Source organism: Humulus lupulus, chromosome 4 (genome assembly GCF_963169125.1).
Source record: "Humulus lupulus chromosome 4, drHumLupu1.1, whole genome shotgun sequence".
Lineage (NCBI taxonomy): Eukaryota > Viridiplantae > Streptophyta > Magnoliopsida > Rosales > Cannabaceae > Humulus > Humulus lupulus.
Window position 1 is genome coordinate 69,537,656 of NC_084796.1, and position 27,137 is coordinate 69,564,792.

The 27,137-nt window shown below is 41.8% G+C and overlaps 1 non-coding gene across 1 annotated transcript; it reads right to left on the reverse strand.

The window, feature by feature from the left end:
• Positions 1-3,765: 3,765 nt before the first annotated feature.
• LOC133833251 (small nucleolar RNA R71) lies at positions 3,766-3,872 on the reverse strand. The gene has a single exon (XR_009892644.1). It is a non-coding gene; the product is annotated as a small nucleolar RNA R71 (small nucleolar RNA).
• Positions 3,873-27,137: the final 23,265 nt, after the last annotated feature.

Consider the following 27,137-nt stretch of genomic DNA (forward strand, 5'->3'; position numbering starts at 1 on the left):
AGAACTATAGAGAATTCATCTATGAAGGATTTCCAGAAAACTCCAAGTCCTAATAAAATAGACTCGTGGACTAGGCAGATTTAACTACTGAACCACGTAAAACCCTTGTTGTTCCACCATACTATTCATCTGCACCATAACTCATATTTTTTCATTGCTCTACTTTTTAAGTTGACGAAAAACGGCGTCAACATAAAACATCATTCCTACACTACTAAAAGTAAGGTCGTAGATGTTCGCTATTCCAAGCTCGTGGTACCAATTCTCCGTTTAATGTGGCCAATTTATATACTCCAGGTCGAATAATGGATTCGATCTGGTAAGGTCCTTCCCAATTAGGTCCGAGTACTCCAGCAGACGGATCCCTTGTAGCTAGGAATACACGTCTTAATACCAAGTCTCCCAATCCAAATTTTTTATCTCGAAACTTTCTATTGAGGTATCGAGTAGCTCGCTGCTGATATACCGCATTCTTCAGTTGAGCTTCATCTCGTCTTTCTTCAATAAGGTCCAGACTTTCTTTGAGCTGGGATTGGTTCGAGGCTTGATCGTAAGCATGGCTTCGAATTGTGGGTATTTCAACCTCAATTGGTAACATGGCCTCGCATCCATATGCCAGGGAGAAGAGGTATGCCCTGTGGAAGTGCGAGCTGTGGTTCGATAAGCCCACAAAACTTGAGGTAACTCCTCGGGCCATTTTCCTTTAGCCTCCTCCAAACTTTTCTTTACGGAGCTTTTAAGGGTTTTGTTGACCGCTTCGACCTGGCCATTTGCTTGGAGATGGACTACGGAGGAGAAAGATTTTATTATTCCATTTTTTTCACAAAAATTGGTGAATAACTCACTATCGAACTGGGTACCGTTGTCTGACACTATCTTTCTGGGCATTCCGTATCAGCAGATGATGTTTTTTACCACAAAGTCTAGAACTTTTTTCGAGGTAGTTGTTGCCAGGGGTTCGACCTCCGTCCATTTTATAAAATAATTGACCGGGACCACTGCATACTACTCAACCTTTGCCGGTTGGTAATGAACCTATGAGATCGATTCCCCATACCACAAATGGCCATGGGAAGGTCATCATGGTTAGCTCGGTTGGTGTAGCTTGTGGAATTGTGTTGAATTGCTGGCATTTATCACATCTTTTGACATACTCAAATGCATCTACTTTGATAGTGGGCCAGAAATATCCTTATCTTATAACTTTTTTGGACAGACTATGCCCCTTAGTGGGATCTCCACAAAATCCTTCATGAATTTCTTCTAGAATTTGCTTTGCCTCGGGTGGAGTTGCACATCAGAGTAGTTGCATAGAATATCCTCTTCCATACAACCTTCCTTCCATAATAGTGTATCTCAGAATTTGATACATCATTTTCCGAGACTCATTCCGTTCTGCTGGGAGAATGTCGGTTTTGAGGTAATCGACTATTGGGGTCATCCAGGTTGATTGGGAGTCAATCATGCACACGTCTTCCTCTTTAGGCTCGCTGATACTGGGGGTCGATAGAAATTCTATCGGCACCATGTTCAGTGTGTCAGCCTCGCTGGTCGTAGCGAGCTTGGCTAAGGTGTCCGCATTTGAATTTTTCTCTCGGGGAATGATAACTCTTGAATAAAGAGTTATTTCATGTGCTTTTGAACTTATAATTGCGAAAAATCATGGGTGATGTTAGTTTATTTTTAGCTTTTGTAGCTAACTTTGGTGTTTTTATTATCTTAATTAAGTTTAATTATTTCTTTAGTTTCTAATAGCTAGTGGGTTAAAGATAATAATTTCATGGATAAATATTTGCACAAAGGAATGAGCTAACATATGAATCTATTTTGATGAAATTATGTTGTTGATGGCTGAATATTTAGGTTTGCTGCAGCAAACCTGAAGCATTTTGATCAGGCAGATTTTGAGGCACATGGAACGTGTGGCAGTCAATGGTTGAGCTGACATTTAGGCTGAGGTGGAAAGGGCAGAAAGACTATTCAGCATGTTGGAGAAAAGGACAAAAAATCAGAGGAAATGAGGACTTCATGTTTTGGGAGAAAAGGGGCACTATGGTACTTTTGGAAAGAGAAAGGAAAAGCCTAACATATACAAAAAGAGGTTCCAGCCGTATAGAAGAAGCAGCAGCCATTTTTGGAAAAGAAAAACCAGAAAAAAATAGATGAGAAAAGCTGAGAATACCAACAAGGAAGAAGGAGGACAAGCATAGAAAGCTCAAGCATCATTTTGGATTTGTTCTTTCTTCTTTTTCTAAACTTTATTTTATTAATTTCTGAGTTCAATTCTAAATCTGAATATTATGGGCTGTATTGATTGTGAATTAATGTCTATGAACTCAGCCATGAACTCATTTTTAGGTGGCTTGAATTGTTGATGAACCCTATGTTATAGTCTATAAATTTCTTGCACTTTATTCTAGTAAAATCTCCTTTGTTCATTCAAGTGTGCTTACATTAATTTCGTGTTGTTGTTTGGCCAGCAATGGCAAGTTATTTAATTATGTTTAATGCTGGAAAGATTAGATGTAATGGGAAAAACTTGGATGACACAAGTCATAATCTAGGTTAGGTTATGTTAGTAAGTAACATAGGGATATGTTATTTGCCTTGTGTAACTTTTGAGAATTAAACCTTGATTTGCATTCTTAAATCTAATTTTGCATAGGAATATGTTTAATTAGATAGAAGAATTAATGTCATAAAATTTGGGAAAGTTTTATGGGTGTTTAAATTAATTCTTGTTAACCTGGGAGTTTTGCTAGAATATTGCTGCAGCAATCTGTCCGCAAGTTGTTCAGGATGAATAATATAGGGGAATTCAATAATTCAAGTCCATTTTGCAATCCATATATTTCTCTCAATTTTCTTATTCAGTTCAGTTTTTAATTTCAGTATTTCCATTTTATTTTAATATTTTGCTTAGCCTATAAACAACCCACTTGATTTTTAATTTCTTAATATTGTTTAGTAATTGTTTTGCTTATTTTTTCTAATTTGCAATCCATGCGGAGACAATTTACTTATCATTATATTACTTGTGTGATTACGTGCACTTGCGTATTTAAAATCAAATATTAAATTGATCGCAACAAGTTTTTGGTGCCGTTGCTGGGGATTGAAATTAGAAATTCTTGTAAAATCAATTACTTGCAATTTATATTTTTTTCTTTGTTGAGCTGACTTTGTTTGCGTGCTCTTGTGTTTTCTCGGGTGAATTACTATATGAACGAGCAAGAAGACATTGAACTAGCTCCTATTGACCCTGAGATTGAAAGAACAATTAGAAGAAGACTAGGGGAACAACGGGCTCAAAATCGCCTTAATATGGCTGAAGAGGTTGAAGGAGTTGAGGGTGCTAACAATGTCACTAACACAATTGCTATGGCTGATGATAGAGAGAGAGCCATAAGGGAGTATGCTACCCCCATGTTTAATGAGCTCAATCTAGGCATTGTTAGGCCTGAAATTCAAGCACCCCAATTTGAGTTAAAGCCTGTGATGTTCCAAATGTTGCAAACAGTGGGTCAATTTAGTGGGCTGCCTACTGAGGATCCTCATCTTCATCTTCGTTCATTTTTGGAGGTGAGTGATTCTTTCAAGCTACAAGGAGTGACTGATGAGGCCCTAAGGTTGTACTTGTTCCCTTTCTCTTTGAGGGATCGAGCTAGAGCTTGGCTCAACACCCTTCCTCCCGACTCAGTGACTACATGGAATGAGTTGGCTGAAAAATTCTTGATGAAGAACTTTCCCCCTACCAAAAATGCCAAGTTTCGCAATGAAATCATGTCATTTCAGCAGCTGGAAGATGAATCATTCTGTGAAGTTTGGGAGAGATTCAAGGAATTATTAAGAAATTGCTCACACCATGGGATCCTGCATTGTATAAAAATGGAAACTTTCTACAATGGGCTCAATTCTTCCACTCGTACGGTGTTAAATGCTCCAGCTAATGGGGCTATTCTTTCTAAGTCCTACAATGAAGCCTATGAGATTTTGGAGAGGATAGCTAGCAACAATTATCAATGGTCCAATGTTAGAGCCTCAACAAGTCGAAAAGTGGCTGGTTTACTTGAAGTTGATGCATTGACATCTTTGACTGCTCAAGTTTCTTCAATGAATAACCTTCTCAAGAACATAAGTTTGGGGGGAATGGTACAACCAGCTGTTATGGGACAAGTTGCCGATGTATCTTGTGTTTATTGTGGAGATGGGCATGCATTTGAGAGTTTTCCTTCGAATCTCACTTCAATTTGTTTATGTAGGGAATCAAAATGCCAACCGAAATAACCCATATTCGAACTCTTACAATCCGGGGTGGAGGCAACGTCCAAAATTCTCATGGGGGGGTTAAGGAGCTAGTTCAAGCGGAGTACCAATGCAAAACAAGCCTACATATCCACCGGAGTTTTCTCAACAACAATAAAGAGCTCAACCACCTCCTCCACAAGTGTCTCATTCAAGCTCTTTAGAGAGTTTAATGAAGGAATATATGGCCAAGAACGATGCTGTGATTCAGAGTCAAGCGGCATCCTTGAGGAATCTAGAAACTCAATTGGGGCAGCTTGCTAATGTGCTATGGAATAGACCACAAGGCACCTTGCCTAGTGATACAGAAAATCCAAGGAAAGATGGCAAGGAGCATTGCAAGGCGGTTACCTTGAGGAGTGGTAAAAATGTGGAATTGACTGAGGATAATTGTACTAGAAACAGTGAGCCGACTTCAATCCAAAGTAGTGTGGACAAAGGAGACAAAGCTGTGAAATAAAAAATTTTAAATGCTGACCCTGAAGCAATTGCTGCAGCAATTCCTCTGCAAAATGCTTCAGGAAAGCCTATAAGCAAGTCGCCTCCACCATTTCCCCAGCGCTTTCAAAAACAGCAACAAGATAGTCAATTCCAGAGATTTTTAGATGTTTTGAAACAACTTCACATCAATATACCGTTGGTGGAAGCTTTGGAGCAAATGCCCAACTATGTGAAGTTTTTGAAAGATATTTTAACTAAAAAGAGGAGGCTTGGTGAATTTGAAATAGTGGCATTGACTGAAGGTTATAGTGCTATATTGAAGAGTAAAATTCCTCCTAAATTGAAGGATCCGGGCAGCTTCACAATTCCTTGTTCTATTGGTGGTAGAGATGTTGGTAGAGCACTTTGTGACTTGGGGGCTAGTATCAATTTGATGTCCATGTCAATTTTCAAGAATCTGGGGATTGGAGAAGCAAGACCAACCACAGTCACTTTGGAATTAGCAGATCGTTCTATGGCACACCCGGAAGGAAAAATTGAAGATGTACTTGTGCAAGTTGATAAATTCATTTTTCAGGCTGATTTCATCATCCTTGATTATGAAGCGAATAAAGATGTTCCTATTAACTTGGGTAGGCCATTTCTAGCTACCGAGAGGACCTTGATTGATGTACAAAAAGGGGAGCTTACTATGAGGGTGAATGACCAACAAGTGACTTTCAACGTGTTCAATGCTATGAAGTTTCCGGATGAGGTTGAGAAATGCTCTAGGCTAAGTGTAATTAAGTCTATTGTCGCTGAAAAATTCCATAAGGAAGCTTGTAAAGATGGCGTGGGGGTGAGGTCACTTGAAGAGCTTGAAAGCTTAAGTGAAGAGGAAGAAAGCCAAGTTACATGGGTGGAGTCAAAGCAGCCCTTTGCTAAATTTAGGAGGCCTTTTGAGTCATTGAACTTGTCGGAAGGGAATTTTAAGCCTTCTATTCAAGAGCCACCAAAATTAGAATTGAAGCCTTTGCCTAGTCACTTGAAGTATGCTTATTTGAGAGAAAATGAGACCTTGCCTGTGATTATTTCAGCCATGTTAGGAGCTGAAAAAGAGAGTTTGTTGCTGGCTATTTTGAAGAAATACACAAGGGCCATTGGTTGGACTATGGCGGATATCAAGGGGATAAGTCCCTCATTTTGTATGCATAAAATTCTGTTGGAGGATTGCTGTAATAATTTTGTTAAGCAGCAACGAAGGTTTAATCCTATCATGAAGGAAGTGGTTAGAAAAAAGAGATAATTAAGTGGCTTAATTATGGAATTGTTTACCCAATTTCAGATAGTTCTTGGGTCAGCCCAATTCAGTGCGTTCCTAAAAAAGGTGGAGTCACGATGGTGGCTAATGAAAATAATGAGTTGATTCCCACAAGACAAGTGACGGGGTGGCGTGTTTGTATGGACTATCGGAAGTTGAATAAGGCTACTCATAAAGACCACTTTCCGATGCCATTCATTGACCAAATGCTTGATCAGTTGGCGGGAAAGGAGTTTTATTGTTTCCTCGATGGGTATTCAGGCTATAATCAAATTTCCATTGCGCCAGAAGACCAAGAGAAGACTACCTTTACTTGTCCTTATGGAACCTTTTCCTTTAGAAGGATACCTTTTAGGCTGTGCAACGCCCCCGCCACTTTCCAACGTTGTATGATGGAAATATTTTCAGATATGGTGGAGAAGTCTCTTGAAGTCTTCATGGATGATTTTTTAGTATTTGGGGAGTCTTTTGACACTTGTTTGGCTAACTTGGAGCAAGTCTTGGCTAGATGTGAAGAAACAAACTTGGTACTCAATTGGGAAAAATGCCATTTCATGGTTCAAGAAGGCATTGTGTTGGGCCATAGAATTTCTAACAAGGGCATAGAAGTGGATAGAGCAAAGTTGGAAGTCATAGAAAAATTGCCACCACTTACTACAGTCAAAGGGATTAGAAGCTTTTTGGGGCATGCGGGCTTCTATAGGAGGTTTATAAAGGATTTTTCAAAGATTTGTAAGCCCCTTTGTTCCTTACTTGAGCAAAATCGAGCATTTGAGTTCACCAAGGAGTGTCAAGAAGCATTTGTGACTTTAAAAAAGGCTCTTATCACCGCACCTATCATTGTAGCTCCGGATTGGTCTCCCCCCTTTGAATTGATGTGCGATGCTAGTGATATTGCTGTGGGTGTTGTACTTGGGCAGCGAAAAGAGAAGGTTTTTCATTCCATTTACTATGCAAGCAAAATATTAGCTGATGCCCAATTGAACTATACTACCACCGAGAAAGAGCTTTTGGCAGTGGTGTTTGCTTTTGACAAGTTTAGAGCTTATCTTGTGGGGACTAAAGTGGTGGTTTATACAGACAATTCAGCGATCAAGTATCTAATTGCCAAAAAGGATGGTAAGCTACAACTTATTCGATGGGTGTTGCTTCTTCAAGAATTTGACTTGGAAATTCGGGATAGAAAAGGAATGGAGAACTAAGTGGCTGACCACTTATCTAGACTTGAAGCTGGAAGTGAAAACCAAAATGAAGGGCCTATTAAAGAGACATTCCCCGATGAGCAATTGTTGGTTATGAACCAAACCACTACTCCATGGTACGCTGATTTTGTCAACTATTTGGTGAGTGGTTTGCAGCCACCTGATTTGAATAGGCAGCAACTCAAGAAGTTCTTTCATGATGTGAGATTTTATTATAGGGATGAGCCCTATTTGTACAAACAATGTTCAGATCGAATCATGAGGCGTTGTGTGCCTGGGGATGAAGTTTCTAGCATACTAGAGCATTGTCATTCAGCTCCTTATGGTGGACATTTTGGTGGGCAAAGAACAGCTGCTAAGATTTTTCAATTGGGGTACTATTGGTCCTCTATCTTCAAGGATGCTCATGAATTTGCTAAGAGATGTGACCGCTGCCAGCGTGTTGGAAATATTTCAGCAAGGAGTGAAATGCCTTTGATTAGCATCCTTGAAGTGGAATTGTTCAATGTTTGGGGAATCGACTTCATGGGGCCATTTCCACCATCATTTGGAAATTTGTATATCTTGGTGGCTGTTGACTATGTCTCTAAGTGGGTTGAAGCAGTGGCAAGTCCTACTAATGATTCCAAGGTGGTCATGAAATTCCTACATAAGCATGTGTTCACCCGCTTTGGCACTCCAAGGGCGCTCATAAGTGATGAAGGCACCCACTTTGTGAACAATATTTTGGCAGCTTTATTAGCCAAATATAGTGTGAAGCACAAGATTGCCACCGCCTACCATCCCCAAACCAACGGTCAAGCGGAAATATCCAATAGGGAGATCAAGGGAATCCTAGAGAAAGTGGTGAATCCTAGTAGAAAGGATTGGGCTCAGCGATTGGATGATGCTCTTTGGGCATATCGAACAGTTTTCAAAACCCCTTTGGTAATGTCACCGTATCGTTTGGTTTTTGGGAAAGCTTGCCATTTGCATGTTGAGTTGGAACATAAGGCATATTGGGCAACTAAGAAACTGAATATGGATCTCTAAGTTGCTGGAGAAGCTCAAAAGTTACAGTTAAATGAGCTGGAAGAGATGAGGTTGTTTTCCTATGAAAATGCTAAGTTGTACAAGGAGAAAACTAAGAGGTGGCATGATCAGAAAATTCAAGCTCGGGTCTTTGAGAAGGGACAGAAAGTATTGCTCTTCAACTCGCGCTTGAAGTTATTTCCCGGCAAGTTAAAGTCCCGCTGGTCTGGCCCATTCACAGTGGTGCAAGTTTACCCCATTGGAGCCGTTGAAGTTTGCGAAGATCAATCCGGAAGGGAGTTTAAAGTGAATGGGCAGCGGCTGAAACATAATTGAGGAGGTGAGGTCAACCGCGAGAAGACCTCCATCACTTTGGAGGATCCTTAAAGTTTGGTTTGTTTTGGGTTGTCAAGTGATTCGGGCACTAATTTAAAGACAACCCAAAAAGAAGCAAGTGTAGAATAATAGTGTTTATAGAAAGAAAAAAAAGAGAAAAAAAAAAGAGACTGGAAAGAAAAAAACAATATATATAGATATATATGTACATATGAGTGTTTAACTATTTTCATTTTTAATTTTTTGTAATTTTAATTCCATTTTATTGTGATGTTTTGGAGTGGTTTTAGGTGTATTTTGGTGTTTCAGGTATTGAGAAATCAAGAAACAGGGTGTTTTGAAAGTCATGTTGGAGTCTGAAGGTTTTGCGAGAGTTTTGCTTCAGCAATATGCACGCAAAAATATCCGAAAAAAAAAGAGAGTTACGTCAAATTTGGGTTGCTGAAGCAAATCTTGGGCAAAATGTTAGCAATCTGGGCAGAGAAAAATCCTAGGTCGTGGTTTCATTCAAAGGCATATATATATAATACTATATTTATCAAAATATATATATAAATATGTATATATTTTACTATATATATATATGTTAATATATAATTATATAAATATATACATATACAGAAGTATGTATTAAAATATATATATATATGTATACCCTATAAACTATACAAAATCCATATATATTTATATTTCAGTAAAAATGTTATTATATCTATAAAATATATATATCCATATATACCCAAATACCCCATTATCATCTTCCCCACTCCCCATACCTCCCTGCCCAGAACCAGCCGTGTATACCCAAGCCCCTACTCTAGCCATTTCTGTGCCTCCCACCACCCAGTCTGAGAGCCACCAGCCCTATCCCATTCCCCCAACCCATCCCCTCCCCCCAAATCTCACCAGACGCAGCCACGACCCCAGGCGCCCCTGCCCTTCGTGCGCCTCAGCCGAGCGAGCCACGACCCCAGACGCCCAAGCGCACCACTCCTCTACGCCTCGGCACCTCGCGCCCAATCGACTCCTGGTGCGCATCCCACAGGCCCGTGCCTCTTCCCATGTTACAGCGAGCCCCCTAGCACGTCCTAAGCGCGCGACTCCAGTCGCATGAGTCTCCCTAGGCGCATCCGAGAGCCATTCCTTCTGTTTTGGTCAGGCGTCTCCCAGCCAGCACCGAACACCATCTCGCCATCCTTGCTCCCTTCATGAGCCCCACCCCGGTGCTTCTGAGCCCAAACATCCCAGCAGTCATTTGAGCCACTCAAAAATGGGGTATTAATTTCCTTGTCCCCATATAGTGCTATATATATTTCTGGGCATTTGAGTTACTGCTAGTCTTTGATCTGGTGAGCACACAAATATGTTGGCAACTCTGTTGGATAGTCTGTGGCCTTACTGTTTAGGGGTGGTAATATTGCTCTGTTATTCTGTTGGAAATTATGTGGCATTACTGTTCAGGTGCTGCCTTTGTTGTGTGGTGGTTTTGTGATTTAGCTGCTTCCTTTTTGCCCAACATGACCATTAAAACACGAGCACAAAGAAAGAAGCCAAAAACTACCCCACCATCCCCTGTCCCACCACCAGATAAACCAAAATCTACACCAACCAAAAACAACCAAACCAACCAAAAATACATCCAGAACCACCACTGCCCCACCAAAGGCCCCACAAATTCCCACTGTCCCTCTCCAACTACCTGCCCCAGCAGCTATAAATACTCCTACCTCCACCAAAACTACCCCACCCGCCACCAAACCAAAACCACCCCGACTAAAATCCAAAAGAGCAGCCCCACCAGCATCAACTGCACCCCCACCAAAGCAACCAAAGACTTCCATTACCACAAAAGTTGCCCCCTAGCCTACACACACTGCTGTCCCACCTCCTAAAACCAAGAAAATAACTACCCCTTCAGATCCTGCCACAAAATTTACTTCTGCTCGAGCCAAGGCCAAATATGAGTCTGTCAAGACAAATAAATTGTTTCCAGAAAGAGGATTTTTTCCTACCACTATTGAGGTGCCATCTTTTATCAGTATAGTCATTGAGCAACACAATTGGGAACTTTTCTGTCAGAAACCAGAGCATGCCATTATTCCCTTGGTGAGAGAATTTTATGCCAACCTATCCACCGCTGAGAATTCTGAAGTGTTGGTTCGTGGCAAGGTTGTCTCTTTTGCTGGTGAGGCTATTAATGCCCTCTTTGGGTTAGCCAGTGTTGACTGCGCTTCTTATAACGAAATGATCTTGGCACCTACCCCAGCTGACTTTGACAAGGCGCTGCAGCGTGTCGTAGCTCTCGGAACTCAATGGTGCATATCTTCTGGCGGTGTGCGCACTCTCTTGCACACCTCCATTTTGCATGAAGCTGGAGTGTGGTTAAGCTTTCTGAAGTGTCAATTGCTTCCCACAACACATGACACCACGGTGTCCAAGGAGAGGGTGCTCCTGTTATATTGTATACTGGCTGGGCTGAGTATCAATGTAGGCCAATTAATCTCTAGGCAGCTTGCTAGCTGTGCCAGTAAGAAGAAAGGGAAGTTGTTCTTTCCCTCACTCATCACAAAGCTATGCATTAGGGTTGGAGTGCCTTTTGCTTCCATATAGGATATACTTTTTGAGCGGCGGGACATTGATTTCACTCTCATTGGTCAAACTCGTGCACCTGCCTCAGCTGCTGGGCCCTCCACCATGCCTCCCCCAGTTCCATTCACTGACCTCATTGCCCAGCAGCAAGTGATTCTTAGCCGGTTGGTGTCTATGGAAGCTCAACAGCATGCTTACTGGAAGTATGCTAAGCAGCGGGATGCAGCCCTCATCAAGTCCCTCCAGCGAAACTTCAACAAACCAACCGCTGCATTTCCAGTCTTCCCCAGCTCCATCCTAGAGGCGTGGACCGCGCCAGTTGTGCTTGATGGCCCTAGTCCTTCGGATGTTGATTCCGAGGACTAGGAGGAGGGAGCTTCTTTAACCCACTTTTGATTTGTAATTCTTATTATTTTGTAATTAATTCCTGTCTTGAACTCTCTTGTTTTCTACCTTTATTATCTATTGTTTTGTCTTGCTTCTGTGTGTTTTGTTGCTTGTTATGCTCCTGCCTTGTTGTTTAGTTAATCTTGTAGCGATACTCTTTGCTTTTGCTCATATGTAACTAGGGGGCTCAATGACAACTTCTTTAATCAATCTAAGTTGCAGCTGATTGTTTTTCTTTCTTGAGTTTTCAACTAAATTCTTTGGATGTGAATGTTGCTAGCCATTGATTGATGCAAATGTTTCTCTTTTTAGTTTGTGCATAGTTTGATTAAGCATTTTTGACACCTGAGAAAGAGCTAGTTTCTTGTGAGAGCTTAAGTTTCTAGAATTATTAGTGATTTTCCTTGAGGCGAAATCCTAGACAACACCACACCGATGACATGATTTAGGCCATCTTTGGACCGTTTGAGCCTTTGAAGCCTACCTTGTATGCATTTTCCTCACTAGTCACCCCATTGAGCTTAAGTGTCATTTTTCTTTCTTAGTCACTTATTAGCCTACATTTATATATATAATCATCTAAATTCACCACACCCTTTTAGCACCTTGATCTTTATAGGATTTATTTGTTATGCATTTTGGGGGGTTTTGTGAGTGAGGGGATGAGAAAATTGGGTGAGTGTTCTCCTTTTCTCCTTTTGCTTGTTTTCACCATTGGGGACAATGTTGATTTTAAGTTTTTTTTTTTTTTTTGGGGGTGGGGGGTGGGGAGAGTGTGTTCTCAATTTTCTTGTACTCTTGCCATTTAGTTGTTTATTTTCATAAAAAAAAAATAGAGAATCCAAAAAGAAAAAAATTTAAGAGTACACTCCCTTGCATCGAAGCATCTAAAAATCAGAAAAGAAAAATAAAAAAAAAGTAAGTATGTTTGTAAATAAGTTTGGGGGGAGTAATTTTCAAATAAAGGAAAAGTTGTTTTAGTTTTGTCTTTGTAGGTTAGGAATAAAGGCTAGTGGCAAGATTTATATTGTGTTGTGGGGTTTTCTTTGGGGGAAATTAATGTGTGCATTTATGTATTTAGGTCCTAGAAAGATTGAGGTGTTTAGGGTGATTTGAGCCAAAATTTATCTCTCTTATCCTACCTTCACCCTAGCCTATCATTACAAGCTTGATAAAGTCCTATTGATCTTTGGTGTGGTGTTTGTCTACATTAGTGGAGAGGGAATCACTAAGTAACTTATGGAGACATTATTTAAGCTTGAGGACCAAGGTCTAGCTTGACTTTTGGTGATTGAAATTGTTTAGGAAAAGCTATGCATGTACTAAAGGGTGAAACACTTGATTCATATTTTTGGCAGCAACATTCATGCTTGAAGAATTTGGTTTAAAGCTTGTGAAAGATTGAAATTCAGCTTCTCTTTTTCAAAATAAAATTTCCCGAGAGCCTTCCCCTTTTTACCATTGGCATAGCAAATTTTGTCCATTGTTGTGGTGTTTTGTCTTTGTTGTTTCCTTGTCTTTTGTTGTTGTTTAGTTTGTGCCTTTTGTGTCTTGTGTTAGTTGTGTTTTGTTTTTAGAGTCATCACTCGAGGACGAGTAATGTAAGTTTGGGGGTGTGATAACTCTTGAATAAAGAGTTATTTCATGTGCTTTTGAACTTATAATTGTGAAAAATCATGGGTGATGTTAGTTTATTTTTAGCTTTTGTAGCTAACTTTGGCGTTTTTATTATCTTAATTAAGTTTAATTATTTTTTTTAGTTTCTAATAGCTAGTGGGTTAAAGATAATAATTTCATGGATAAATATTTGCACAAAGGAATGAGCTAACATATGAATCTATTTTGATGAAATTATGTTGTTGATGGCTGAATATTTAGGTTTGCTGCAGCAAACCTGAAGCATTTTGATCAGGCAGATTTTGAGGCACATGGAACGTGTGGCAGTCAATGGTTGAGCTGACATTTAGGCTGAGGTGGAAAGGGCAGAAAGACTATTCAGCATGTTGGAGAAAAGGACAAAAAATCAGAGGAAATGAGGACTTCATGTTTTGGGAGAAAAAGGGGCATTATGGTACTTTTGGAAAGAGAAGGGAAAAACCTAACATGTACAAAAAAAGGTTCCAGCCGTATAGAAGAAGCAACAGCCATTTTTGGAAAAGAAAAACCAGAAAAAAAAAAAAAGAAGAGAAAAGCTAAGAATACCAACAAGGAAGAAGGAGGACAAGCATAGAAAGCTCAAGCATCATTTTGGATTTGTTCTTTCTTCTTTTCCTAAACTTTATTTTATTAATTTCTAAGTTGGATTCTAAATCTGAATATTATGGGCTGTATTGATTGTGAATTAATGTCTATGAACTCAGTCATGAACTAATTTTTAGGTGGCTTGAATTGTTGATGAACCCTATGTTATAGTCTATAAATTTCTTGCACTTTATTCTAGTAAAATCTCCTTTGTTCATTCAATTGTGCTTGCATTAATTTCTTGTTGTTGTTTGGCCAGCAATGGGAAGTTATTTAATTATGTTTAATGCTGGAAATATTAAATGTAATGGGAAAAACTTGGATGACACAAGTCATTATCTAGGTTAGGTTATGTTAGTAACATAGGGATATGTTATTTTCTTGTGTAACTTTTGAGAATTAAACCTCGATTTGCATTCTTAAATCTAATTTTGCATAGGAATATGTTTAATTAGATAGAGGAATTAATGTCATAAAATTTGGGGAAGTTTTATGGGTGTTTAAATTAATTCTTGTTAACCTGGGAGTTTTGCTAGAATATTGCTGCAGCAATCTGTCCGCAAGTTGTTCAGGATGAATAATATAAGGGAATTCAATAATTCAAGTCCATTTTGCAATCCATATATTTCTCTCAATTTTCTTGTTCAGTTCAGTTTTTAATTTTAGTATTTCCATTTTATTTTAATATTTTGCTTAGCCTATAAACAACCCACTTGATTTTTAATTTCTTAAAATTTTTTAGTAATTGTTTTGCTTATTTTTTCTAATTTGCAATCCCTGTGGAGACGATTTACTTATCATTATATTACTTGTGTGATTACGTCCACTTGCATATTTAAAATCAAATATTAAATTGATCGCAATAGGGAACTTGCTCTATGGCGTAAAACTCGAATTGTCCTAGTGCAACCTTGGCTTTTTCTAAATATCCAGGCATCCTTATGCCGCGAGCTTGATATTCCCCCAAAATCTGGTTGACCACTAACTACGAATCAGTGTATTGCCTTTACTTTGAGTTCCTTGGCAATTCGAACTCCTGCCAATAATGCTTTGTATTCAGCCTCGTTATTGGACGCTTCGAAGGTGAATCTCAAGGCGGAATGAAAACGACTTCCTGCTGGAGTGATTAGAATGATTCCTGCTCCTAATTCACTTTCATTGGATGATCCATCGACATAAAGTTTCCACAGCTCACGGGATGGGGTTATAACTTCGTCGTTGGATACTCCAACACATTCTACGATGAAATATGCCAAGGCTTGTCCTTTTATGGTCGTTCTTGGGTGATATGTGATCTCAAATTGTCCGAGTTTGACTGCCCACTTTAACAATCTACCCGAGGCTTCTGGTTTAGACAAAACTTGCCGCAATGGTTGGTCAGTTAACACTTGGATAGGATGTGCCTGGAAGTAAGGTCGGATCTTTCGAGATGAGTGAATCAAGCTGAGAGCTAGCTTTTCCATTAAAGGGTATCTCCATTCTGCCCCCAGTAACCTTTTGTTGACATAATACACTGGTTTTTGTACCTTCTTGTCTTCTCGTACGAGCACAACTCTTATGGCGTGCTTGGTAGTAGCGAGATACAAGTATAAGACTTATCCTGTGATTGGCTTTGACAAGATCAGAGGTTCTGCAAGATGTTTCTTCAAATCCTGGAATGCGAGCTTGCATTCCTATGTCCACTCAAACTTTTTGCCCCCTCTCAAAAGGTTGAAGAAAGGAAGACATCGGTCTGTAGATTTTGAAACAAATCTACTTAATATTGCAATCCATTCAGTTAGACTCTGGACATCTTTATGCTTTCGAGGTGAGGGCATATCAATCAATTCCTTGATCTTGTTAGGATTAACCTCTATCCCTCGCCATTTACTATAAAACCTAGAAACTTTCCCAAAGATACTCTAAAAGAGCATTTTTGCGGGTTGAGTTTCATGTTATATTTTCGTAATACGGCGAAGCATTCTTCGAGGTCATCCACATGGTTATCATTATGTTTGGACTTGACTAGCATGTCGTCAACATAAACTTCCATGTTATTACCTATCTGCTCAAAGAACATTCTGTTCACGAGTCTTTGGTATGTTGCTCTAGCATTTTTAAGCCTGAAAGGATGACATTGTAACAATATAGTTCCTTATCATTTACAAAGCTCGCATGCTCTTGGTCAGGTGTGTGCATGGCGATCTGGTTATATCCAGAATAGGCGTTCATGAACGAAATGAGGTTGTGACCTGCTGTGGCATCTACGAGTTGATCGATCCGAGGTAAGGGAAAATAATCCTTAGGGCATGCCTTGTTAAGGTCAGAGTAGTCGATGCAGGTTTGCCACGTTCCATTGAGTTTCATAACCAACACAGGATTGGAACTCCAATCAAGATAAAAGGCATCTCATATGAATCGATTTGCCTTTAACCTGTCGTCTTCTTCCTTTAGGGCCTTCTTTCTATCGTCATCCTGGAGTCTTCATTTTTGCTTCTTCGGGGGGAAGCTCTTGTTGATGTTAAGTACATGACTTATGACATTTGGACTTATTCCCACCCTGTTCGAATGCGACCATGTGAATACATCATGGTTCTCTTTTAAGAAGCGAATTAATTGCTATTTCACTTTTTCATAAATATTCTTACGCACCTTCACCGTCTTCGTGAGATCAACTTCTTCGAGCTTGACCTCCTCGAGCTCTTCTAGAGGTTTGAGATCAGTCCTTTCCTCCATTTTGGGGTCAATCTCTTCATCAATCTCGAAGATCATCCCGTCCTTATTCTGTATTATCACAAGTGCTCTTGCACTTGTTTGTTTCTTCCCTCTAACGGAGATGCTATAGCACTCCCTCCCCACAAGCTGGTCCCATTTTAGAGTCCCGATGCCACTAGAAGTTAGGAACTTGATGGCCAAATGTCTAATAGATGATACCACCCCCAGACCAACTAGGGCGGGTCTCCCAAGCAATACATTGTAGGCAGATGGAAGATCCACCACGACAAACTCCATCACCTTGGTTACAGAGACTGGATGGTCTCCCAAGGTCACAGGGAGTTTGATGGATCCCATACAGGCAATCACTTCTCTTGAAAAATAATACAACGCGGCTGTACAGGCCTTTAGGTCGCAAAGCGTGAGTCCCATCTTTTCTAGAGTGGCTATATAGAGGATATTCACCGAGCTTCCATTATCAATCAAGACTCGGTGTACCCTCTTGTTCGCGAGCTGGAGGGCTATGACCAGGGGGTCATTATGAGGAAATTGGACATGAGATGCGTCTTTTTCAGTGAAGGTTATAGGTTGAGTTTCAACCCTTTGTTGTTTTGGAGCTCTTGGTTCGAGTTCGTAGGGAGAACCGTCACCTATCTTGAGCTCATTTACATATCTTTTTTGGGCATTCTTGCCCGATCCTGCAATATGGGGTCCCCCCGAGATAGTTACGACATCTTCTCCATCAATCGGAGGGGGTCGCTCATTCTCCCGAGGTCGTGAGTTACTATTCTGGGCAGGTGGTGCGGCTGCTGCCCTTTGGCTGGTGGAAGCCTGGTTGGGATTTTGGTTTCTTACGTATTGTCTGAAATAACCCCTCAAGATCAATCCTTCGATCTCGTCTTTTAACTGTCGACACTCATCGGTTGTATGTCCAATATCCTGGTGAAATCTGCAGTATTTACTAGAATCTATTTTTGCTTTTTGGTTCCTCATGGGGTCAGGCCGTCTGAATGGGACCTAGTTTTCATTAGCCAGGTAGATGTTCTCCCGAGACTCATTGAGCTTGGTATATACTTTGTATATGGAGAAGTATCTTTCCCCTTTAATCTTCTTTCCCCCATCTGCCTCGGGGTTATTCCCTTCGTTTTTCTTCCTTTTGGAAGGGTTGTCCCCGGGGGGCTTCAAAGTTGATGGGTCAGTCGAGGTCAAAGCAGAGTTCGCGTTTGTCGTTGTAGTTATGGACTGGGAGGTCATGTTCAACACTGACCTCGCCTCTTCTACATTGACAAACCTCTGGGCTCGTCGGTTGAACTCGGTTAACCACCTGATAGGTTTGTAAGTCTTCCCAGAGAGGACTTCCTGGCATTACACCAGCTTGAACTGCCATTAAGTGACCACTATCGTCGACATCTTGAGCTCGAGGTCGAGCCACTTCTAAGTTGAACCTTGTGAGGTAACCTTTTAGTGACTCGTTTGGTTGTTGCCGGACATTGGTCAGGGCTGAAGCTTCGGCCCTAATGCCAACCATAACTTTAAATTGTTTTTTGAAATCTCTTGAAAATTGATGCCATGATGCGATCGAATGCCTTTTGAACTTTCCAAAACAATTTTTTGCTGGTCCTGTGAGTGTGGCTGGGAACAGCATACATATGAGATCGTAGCCCACATTGCTAGCTCGCATAATAGTGTTGAACGTGCTCAGATGGCTATATGGATCTGAATTTCTGTCAAATGGCGAGACATGAGGAATTCTATACCCTTGAGGAAACGGGGTGTTGGAGATATGTGGGGCAAATGGCTCGAGCTCCTCATCGAACTCTTCATCCCTTTCCTCTCTCCAACTATTCAATCCTTTCTTAAACTAGATCTACGGGAGGCCTAGCCAGGAGCTGAGTGGACTGGTTATCATTGATAACAACTCTAGGTCCCTATCTCGGTGCAGAATTGTAAATTTGGCTGTTTGCGGCCATTTAGATGATCTCGTAGGTCTGTTTGCGGCCATTTAGATGATCTCGTAGATCTGGGTTCGGGGGATTATCACGTCCCTGATTATGGTTTAAGTGTTCCCATAGATCAGGGTGATCTCCTCGATTCCCGGCATTCCTTGGCTCCGTGTTGTAAATTCTCACGGACCTAGTGTAATATGAGCTTTCACTTACTTAGCTTGCTGCTTAGTTATTACGAGGTGGGTCCCCTGCTGGCCTCCTTGTCCCAGCAGTTTGTGATCGTGACATTTTTCTTCTTGTAGGTTGAGGAGCCCTGCGATTTCGGGTAGCTTCTCCTTGTTCGTGCCTAGCCCGTCGATTCCTATCTTGATGGGCAGGTCGTGGAACCTCCTGAACCGATGAGGGATGCATTATTGGTGATGGCGGGTGTCTTATGGGAGACAGTGGCTGTCTCCCATTGTTGGGCCTAGACGGTCCCGAATTTGCCCGGTCAAGATTCGGAACGTTTTGTGCAGCACCAGAATTTGGGGTCTGAGCCACTGAGGGGGCTCGGTTATTCCCCGCTCCTGCTTGTGCTTCTACAGTCGGGTTGGTGGTACCCTCAGCCCAGTTACTCCTCCAAGATCTTGGCCGAACAGGCTAGGACGCTGGTGGCGGCACCTGCTCTGCCCTTCTGGCAGCCATGTTCTTACGAGGACGTCCCCTACGCCTTCGAGGAGGGGCTTGGGCGCCAATAGTCAATCTAGCTAATTCTTCATTGAGTTTTGTTGCTTCTGCCAACTGTTTGCGCAGTTGGCAATTTTCAAGTTCCACAATCAGAACATACCTTTCAGGATTGTAATACATATCCTCATCGGGCTTGGGGGCAAGCGGTCCTCGAGAGTTGGATGAGTCACTCCTTTCTTTGGGATCGGGATTCGCCATAGGTTGCTTTCCAGGCCGCCGTGGGTAATCCTTATCACGAGGAATTTCCTCCTCAGGTATATTGGGATTGCTTGCAGTGGCCATTGATGATCTGAGAGGCTCTCTAACTAAACAAGCTCACGTCTTGTTTAATAGCTCTCAATGAAAGTACCAAACTGTTGACGTCATTTTTCATCAACTTCAGAAAGAAGAGCAATTAAACAAAATTATACCAGAGGAAGTAAATAAAAAGAATGTAGACAAGGTCTTTTTATTTGGTTCAGCAGTTAAAATCTGCCTAGTCCACGAGTCTATATTATTAACTCTGTTGGAATTCCCTGGAGCTTTCAAGAAGCAATTGCCCAAAGTTTTCTCTCCAAATCTCAATATTTCGGTCCTTTACAAATGAATAATCTCACTCTATTTATTGAGGGGTTTTCTTAATTGCTTCCCACATATTTCGGGAAGATATTCTATAAATCAAATCAAATAATGTCATTAAATGCATTAGTTACTATGTACACGACAATATCCCATAAAATGTGGGATTTAATAACGAATTATATCAGATCCCTTAGACATAGGGAATTTATAACAATAAATACATTCACACACAGCTGACGAGCTTAGACACTAGATCCATGTACCTTCAAGACCGCTTGCCTGTCACGAGCTCGTCATCTTAGTTCGCTCATGCTCCCAACAAGTAACCATTGTCGAAGGCGTCCCCTTCGAGCTTACAGCTCTCGAGCTTGAATCATCTTGTTTGAGGGCAAGAGATGAATCAAGAAATTTATACAAGTGTTGAACCCTTGCTATTTGTGAGTTGCGAGCCTAACTTATAAGCTCGGAGAACCTTCGAGGCTACATAATACTCGAGCGCACAAGGTCTGACACTTACAACGAAACTGTCTCTGACTTGTGGATCACATGATGACTGTGCTTATTTCGAGCTTACCCCTTACGAGCCTGGATTTCCATCCTCGAAATCTGGGTGTAACAATTTATTATTGAAAATGAATAGAAAATAGAAAAATAATAAAATGTATATAACCATCTTATTTTTTATTTGCTTATTTGTGGTTAATTAATTTACCATTATTATTTTAAATTTAAATAAGATACTATTTTTATTTATTTATAATAATATGTTCATATCTATTTTTGTAGACTTTTTTTTAAATTAAAGATAATTTAAAAAAAAATCATTTTGTATATGAATATAAAATATTATTCTAGATGGATATTATTAAAAATATTATTATTATTATTATTATAATAATATGTGAAGTTTTGATACAATTTGTATTGAATCTTATAATTATGATATAAAAGTCTATAATCTCTCCCAATAATCATTCAATTTTTTCGGAAGAGATATGAGTAAATAGAATGGAAAAAATCTAAAGTTACCTTCCCATCAAAATTTGCTACTACATAGAAAATTTAATATATATTAATATATATATGTATGTATGTATTGTAATATCTTTTAGTAACAATAGTATATAATAACTTATCACACCAGCCAATTTCTAAAACTAAAAAATATGAATAATGTCGCTGATCAATAACATATTCATAAATTCAAGAAGTTACCATACAAGGTAATCTATAATTATGTCAAGAAATTTAATTCATCAAATCTAAATGAATTAAATGGTCCCTATGCATAAAGGAACTTAATAATAGGAAGCAAAAAACCCTTAAAAGTTGACTTTATAGAATTAAGTTACTCAAGTTCTATTTGTTTCTAGCTAAGATAATCAACAATAATATGATAAGCCAATTGAATCAATTTTATTTGGAAAAAATATAAATAGTACCTATAAAGTTCGCTGTTAAATATATTTTAAATGACAATGACAAAATTGGAAATGTCACGCGGATTTTTTTTTAAAAATAAAATAAAAGGAGAATTCAAGTCAAAATCTCTAATCTATTTCTAATTTATTCTATATTTTTTATATCTAATGTTATACCCAGATTTCGAGCCATAGTAAATATGACCTCGAAAGCTGAGTTCGCAACAAATGGTCTCGTGAGGATTAGAGTGATCTAGGATTGTAAGTCGAGCCTGCAAAGTATGATGTATGATCTCGAGTGTGGTGATCTCGAAATGACCTCGATCTCGAAAGGTAGCTCCGAGAACACCTTCATCTTCAGGAACTTCGGAGCATGGTTCTTGAGCTCGATATCCCATCTCGAAATAAACGTTAGCTCGGGAGATGTCAGTGACTCGGACAATGACATGAGACCAGAAATGCTGGAGCCTTGAAGATACGCTATAACCACCTTGAGTATCTACAAGTGTAATAACTATGAGATGTAGTCCTCTTTAATTGATGTAAATCCCCAAGAATTGTGGGATATTATTTAATACAGTTATACGCCCCCTGATCTTTGGGGGACGTTTCCTTTAATATCTGATTATTGGCATTTAAAGCCATTTATTTGTATTCACAAAAGAGTAACTACCCAAAATATGTGGGATAGTATTCTGCATCCTTCTCTATAAATAGAGAAGGCATGCACCATTGTAAAGGACCAAAAATTCTAATCCTTGAGAGAAAACTCTGGAGAATTCTTGCTAAAGAATTGTTCAGAGATAATCTTGAGGTTAATAACAGAGACTCGTGGACTAGGCAGATTTAACTGCTGAACCACGTAAAAAACCGTGTTTGATTCGTTTGTTTATTTTTGGCCATTGTCTTAAATTGTTTACGTGCTCTCTTCTTTTATCTACTGACGAAAAACGGCGTCAACAGTTTGGTGCTTTCATTGAGAGCCTTAAGCATTCATCCCTAAGAGATTCATGGCTGCAAACAATCAGAACACTCCTGAAGAAAATTACCCAAGGCGTCCTGGAAAACAGCCAATGGAGAACCCGGACGCTGATGAAAGGAGTGGGTCCTCCGATTCCCGGGGGCCACCTCCACAACCAAGGGATGAGGACATGTACTATAACCCTGAACGTTATGTCCCTATTGTAGAATTGGAAAATCGGCAGCTGAAACAGTTGTTGGCAGAAGCCAACAAACGTAACGAGGAGTTGACTAGGATAGCCGCAGAGGCGCAGGTGGCTCAGCCCCCGCCTCCGCGCGAAGACCAAGTCCCTCCTCCAAGGCACGTGCACGTTCCTCCCCGGAGGCCCCGTGGACGTCCACGAAAAAATGCTGCCACAAGGAGGCCGGCACAACCTCCAACACCAGCAGAGCCATCCGCCCCTTCTACGCCTCAGAGGAGTACCCGGGCTCGGGTTCCGCCTAATACACCTGCGGAAGCACCTGCAGGAACTGAGAATAACCGAGCTCCTACCGAGGCTCGGACTCAGGTTCCTGGTAGTGCACCGAACGCAACTGGCCCATCTCGGGCAAATTCTGGGCCCTCTAGGCCGAAGCAAGGATGACAACCACCGTCACCTATACGGTTCCCTCCGTCTCCCATAAGATATCCTTCACCTCCCCGTAGAAACGCTCAACCTGTTCAAAATCAGGGTCAAGGGCGTACGGGGGATAGGCAAGGACACAGGGAGACTTTCCAGGAGCGGAGAGGCGCACAATCTGAGAGAAGTCAGACGTCCCGATCTCGCACTGCGGAGACAAGGCGGCATAGAAAGGATCCACCACGAAATGACCGATCAATGAGTTTCACCAGTGACGAGTCCGGAGAAACCAGGTCCGTTAGTAAACGCGACCGAGGTCGTAAAAATACTGGAAGCCGCAAGACCCATCCCGACCTTCGGAATCATCTGAATCACAGTAGGGGGAAGGGAGATCAGACGAATCCGGACCTAAGGAATCACCTAAATGGGCGTAGAGATCCCTCACGGAGACGCGAGCCTGGAATCATAATCAATGACCGACAATTCCAGACACCGCCTAAGGACCCAGTCCAAGAAAGGATTGATCAGCTCGAAAAAGCTTTTAGGCTTTTGAAGAATGAACGAGGGAACGGTCGATATGAGGACTCTGATGAGGAGCTCGAGCCGTTTGCTCCCAATATTTCTAACACTCAGTTTCCCCAAGGGTTCCGGATTCCTCACGTCCCAGCATTTGAGGGAAAAACTGACCCATGTAGCCACCTGAGTACATTCAACACTATCATGAGAGCTAGTAACGTGGGCTACGAGCTCAGACGTTGGCCGGACCTGCCAAGAGTTGGTTCGAGAAGTACAAGAGACATTCTATAACTTCGTGGGATCAATTTTCTAGAGACTTCAAGAAGCAGTTCCGAGCTATGATGGGAGTCAGACCCGAAGCATCCACTTTGACTAACGTCCGACAACAACCGGGCGAAACACTGAAGAGCTACCTGACAAGATTTAATCTAGAGGTCGCCCGAGCTCGAGACGTGGATGACAGTGGGCACTTGATGGCCATCCGAACTGGTGTGTTACCTGGAAGTGCCCTTTGGGATGACATGCAAGGGAAACCGGTGAGGTCGATAACCGAGTTTAACAGACGGGCGCAGAGATTTGTCAATGTAGAGGAGGCGAGGTCAACGCTCAAGGCAACCTCGCAGACCGAAACTACAATGATAAACATTAACTCCGCCTCAACCTCGGCTGACCCAGCAGCTCCACAGCCTACCTCGGAGAATCCTTCCAAGAGGAAAAAGAGCGAGGGAAATAACCCCGAGGCTGATGGAGGAAAGAAGAAAAAAGGAGAAAGGTATTTCTCCGTATATAAAGTGCACACCGAGCTCAACGAGTCTCGGGAAAACATATACCTGGCTAATGAAAACCAGGTCCCCTTCAGGCGTCTGGACCCTATGAGGAATCAAAAGTCCAAGAGGGATTCCAGCAAGTATTGTCGGTTTCATAGGGACACCGGACACACAACTGATGAGTGCCAACAGCTGAAGGATGAGATCGAAGGGTTGATCTCGAGAGGTTATTTCTGGCAGTATGTCAAAAACCAGAATACTGGACAGGCTACTGCCAGCCAGAGAGTAGCCGCGCTTCCGGCAGCACAGAATAATAACTCCCGATCTCGGGATGAAGACAGGCCTCTGCCGATAGATGGAGAGGACGTAATAACCATCTCGGGAGGTCCTCATCTCGCAGGAGGGGGCAGAAATGCTCAAAAGCGATATGTGAATGAGCTGAAGACAGGGGACGGGTCTCCTTATGAACCCGAACCAAGGGCACCAAAAAGCCAAAGGGTTGAAACTCAGCCTATAACCTTCACCGAGGAGGATGCCTCCCATGTCCAGTTACCTCATCATGATCCACTTGTCATCACCCTACAGCTTGCCAACAAAAGAGTGCGCCGAGTTCTCATAGACAATGGGAGCTCAGTTAACATTCTTTATAAAGCAACACTAGAAAAAATGGGACTCTCCCTTCGCGACCTGAAGGCTTGTGCAACCACGTTGTACGGCTTTTCTGGAGAAGGAACCGCCTGTATGGGGTCCATCGAACTCCCTGTGACCTTGGGAGACTATCCAGTCTCGGTGACCAAGATGATGGAGTTCGTGGTAGTGGAGTTACCATCTGCCTACAATGTATTGCTCGGGAGACCCGCCCTGGTCGGGCTGGGGGCAGTTTCATCTGTAAGGCATCTAGCCCTTAAGTTCCCAACTCCAAGCGGAGTCGGAACATTGAAAGGAGATCAATTGGCAGGAAGGGAGTGCTACAGCATTTCCTTGAGGGGAAAGAAACAAACGAGCGCTCAAGCACTCGTTGTCATACAGAATAAAGATGGGACAGTTTTAGAAATTGATGAGGAGATCGATCCGAGGATTGAGGAGAAGGTTGACCTCCAACCTTTGGAAGAGCTCGAAGAGGTTCAGCTCGAGGAAGCTGACCCCTCAAAGAAAGTGAAGGTCGGGAAACACCTCCAAGACGAATCAAAATAGCAATTAATTTGCTTTCTGAAGAAAAACCAGGATGTCTTCGCGTGGTCACAATCTGACATGGTGGGAATAAGCCCTAACGTAGCGAGCCACGCATTGAATATAGACAAAATCTTTCCCCCGAAGCAGCAAAAGCGAAGGCAGCTGGATGAAGACAGAAAGAAAGCACTAAAGGAGGAGGTGGACAGGCTGAAAGCAAATAATTTCATAAGGGACGCTTTTTACCCGGACTGGGTGGCCAATCCAGTGTTGGTCCCAAAACCCAATGGGACGTGGAGAACGTGCATTGACTACTCAGACCTCAACAAGGCCTGCCCGAAAGACTGTTTTCCCCTGCCGAGAATTGACCAGCTCGTAGACGCCACGGCGAGGCATGGTCTGATGTTGTTCATGGATGCCTATTCTGGATATAACCAGATTCCCATGCATGCCCCCGACCAAGAGCATATGAGCTTCATCACCGATAAAGGGCTCTACTGCTACAATGTCATGCCATTCGGACTCAAGAATGCCGGAGCCACGTACCAGCGGCTCATAAACATGATGTTCTCAGAGCAAATAGGGAACAACATGGAAGTTTATGTTGACGACATGCTTGTAAAGTCTCAACTTAACAAGAACCATGTTGATGACCTCGAAGAGTGCTTTGGCGTGCTCAGAAAGTACAACATGAAGTTGAATCCTCAGAAGTGCACCTTTGGGGTGTCTTCAGGGAAATTTCTGGGTTTCATTGTCAACTCTCGTGGAATCGAGGCTAATCCCGATAAAATAAAGGCCCTGATCGATATGCCTTCACCTTGGAAGCATAAAGATGTTCAAAGCTTGACTGGCAGGATGGCAGCTCTGAGCAGGTTCATTTCGAAGTCAACGGACCGCGGTCTCCCATTCTTCAACTTATTGAAAGGAAGTAAGAAGTTCGAATGGACAGATGAGTGCGAACTAGCCTTTCAGGAGCTTAAAAGGCACTTAGCCAAACCACCCATCCTATCGAAGCCTGAGACGGGAGAAGAACTGTTCCTATACCTCTAAACAACTGAACACGCGATAAGCGCGGTGCTAGTTCGAAAAGAAGAGAGAATACAGAAACCCGTCTACTACATCAGTAAAAGATTACTGGGGGCAGAGTCAAGATATCCACTGATGGAGAAGCTCGCCCTCAGCCTAATCCACTCATCTCGCAAGCTCCACCCTTACTTTCAAGCGCATCCTATCCATGTACTAACAGATCAACCACTAAGGCAAGTCTTGTCCAAACCAGAGGCGTCTGGTCGACTCCTTAAATGGGCTGTTGAGCTCGGACAGTTCGAGATCACCTACCATCCGAGAACAACCATTAAGGCATAAGCGTTGGCGGATTTTATAGTGGAGTGCACCGGTACAGCCGACGACGAGGTAACAACTACGGCCCACGAGCTGTGGAAACTTTACGTCGACGGGTCGTCAAATGAAAATGGAGCGGGGGCAGGAGTTATTCTGATCACTCCTGCAGGGAGCAAATTTCACTCTGCTTTAAGGTTCGGCTTTAAAGCATCTAATAATGAAGCTGAGTATGAGGCTTTACTTGCGGGACTGCGAATAGCAAAAGAGCTCAAGGCCAAAGCTATACATTGTTACAGCGACTCCCAGCTCGTGGTAAATCAAATCTTGGGAGAATACCAGGCTCGTGGCACAAAAATGGCAGCTTATCTAGAGAAGGCAAAATCCGCATTGGAGTTTTTCGAGTTTTATGCGATCGAACAGGTTCCCCGAGAACAAAACTCAAATGCAGATGCCTTAGCTCGGCTCGCCACTTCCGCCGAAAATGAGGAGCTGAATGTTGTACCCGTAGAACACCTGTCAGCACCCAGCATTACTGAGCCAGACGAGGAAGATGTGTGTATGATCGAGACAGAACCGACCTGGATGAGCCCGATCGTTGAGTAC